The sequence below is a fragment of the Etheostoma cragini genome, chromosome 7 (assembly GCF_013103735.1).
Source record: "Etheostoma cragini isolate CJK2018 chromosome 7, CSU_Ecrag_1.0, whole genome shotgun sequence".
Lineage (NCBI taxonomy): Eukaryota > Metazoa > Chordata > Actinopteri > Perciformes > Percidae > Etheostoma > Etheostoma cragini.
Window position 1 is genome coordinate 9,459,878 of NC_048413.1, and position 1,991 is coordinate 9,461,868.

Here is a 1,991-nt window from a genome sequence, read left to right on the forward strand (position 1 = left end):
GTTTTAATGCAGCTGGCCCTGCAGTGGAGTAGCCAGGCCAGGGAAACCGTAGACCTGTCAGGTCCCTCTGTGCTGTGGCCTTGGAGCCTTCTAATTCATCTTGTCTACCTAATCTTTATTGCATGCTTTGGCTCTCACCTGCAACAGTCTCCCCACCCCTGCCTTCTTTTTTTCCAGCCTGCCTGAATCTTTCACAAGTGTTTTTTTTCCCTTAACTGAATAAATGCTTACACAGAAGAATGACAACTTTGGGGGATGGTAACTTTAACTGTAGGCTTTTTTTCCTTCTCTCATATGAGACATGATTCCAAATGTATGGGGCCTACTTACATTTTTCATTTGTGTGCATCTGCGTGTAAATGTCTCTACATAGTGTCTAGTCCTGTAGGGACTAAGGCTGATCAGTCTCTTCAGAGAATCTTTACACATTCACATGCAGAGCTCTCTGTGGGCTCGTCAGCCATCTCAGTATATCTGCGGACAGTTAAGATTAGAGGTGTATGATTCAGAAAATGTCACGATTCGATTCCAATTTTTAGGCTCACGATTCAATTCAGTATCGATCTTTGATTCAACAATTTCTCGATTTAAAAAAACTAAACAAAAACTATTCCCATTATGTAAATGTAATTACTTTTTCGTTTGTATGTCTGTATGTATATATATGTATGTATATATATATGAGTGTATATTTATATATGTATGTATCTCCATTTTATTCTTCTGGCTGTATTTGTAATTTTAACATCCTGTCATAATTTATGTGTATGTTGTGTGTAACGTCTGTAAGTTAATGGGACCTTGACTTATTTCCCCTTGTGATCAATATCTATCTATCTATCTATCTATCTATCTATCTATCTATCTATCTATCTATCATGTGATTGCAGTAGTACATCTTCAAGTCAGTTCAGCGTTCGGAAAGAGTGAACAAATGAATCCTAGGTAGACTTTAGAATTCCGCCGCATCCTCTTTCACTTGCATTAGCAGTCAACACACAAGGTCACTTGCAGCTCCGGAGAGTCTGGATTATCATGCAGAAACACCCGGGAGTCTGCCTCCCACACTCCATTAGAACATCAACCCCAAGGTGTTGGATGCAATGAGAAACACACAAAATGAGAAGTGGTCTCCCCACCGGGCATGGCTCACCACATGGGTTCAAACATGTATCCCTTAAGGTCACAAAATAGTAAGGGAAGAGTCTTTGCACCTGCTTTCCCTGGCACCTGTTTCTTAATAAATCTTAGTCTAGGCACTGTCAAGTAATGTAAAGCCCTCTGAACTAGGGCTGGGCGACATTGTTTGTCATTCTCTACATTGCGATGTATGCATGTGCAATAGTTACATCGCAGGACGTTGCGATGTTGACACTTTTGAATTGACAACTTCTTTGCCACTTGATTTAAAAAGTAAGCTTTCACCGTTCCCGTTGTATGTGATTGTTACCGTCCGACCCTTCCCCATGTGGGCACCGTGTGTATGTGACGTAACGTTAGTCCGATGGGGTTTGGGATGGGAAGTGAGGCTCTCCGTGTGTCGAAAAGTACCGTAAGCATCAGCTGCCGCTGACACAGTGATTCACATACTTTTGACCACAACCTCAAATTTAGAGGAATCAACATGCATGCATTATTAAATTCATTCACTTCAGCCTGGATATAGTATTATATGAATACAATGGTGTCAAGTCAGTCAATCAGTGTATGTCTCCCTAAAGTCTCTCAGTAAAATCTCTGCAAACGAGTAGTCACAGCTCTTATTTGCTTTAGGGTTTGTAAAGCATTAAAGTTCAACCAAGAATAATTCACCTAAGAAAACTTTTTCATTCTTATAGATGCGCTCTCCTACAAAATACACATTACAGTTGTCAAGAATGATTTAATTTTAAATAAAGCTTTTTTTTTATATCGCAATATACACTCACCGGCCACTTTATTAGGTACCCCATGCTAGTAACGGGTTGGACCCCCTTTTGCCTTCAGAACTG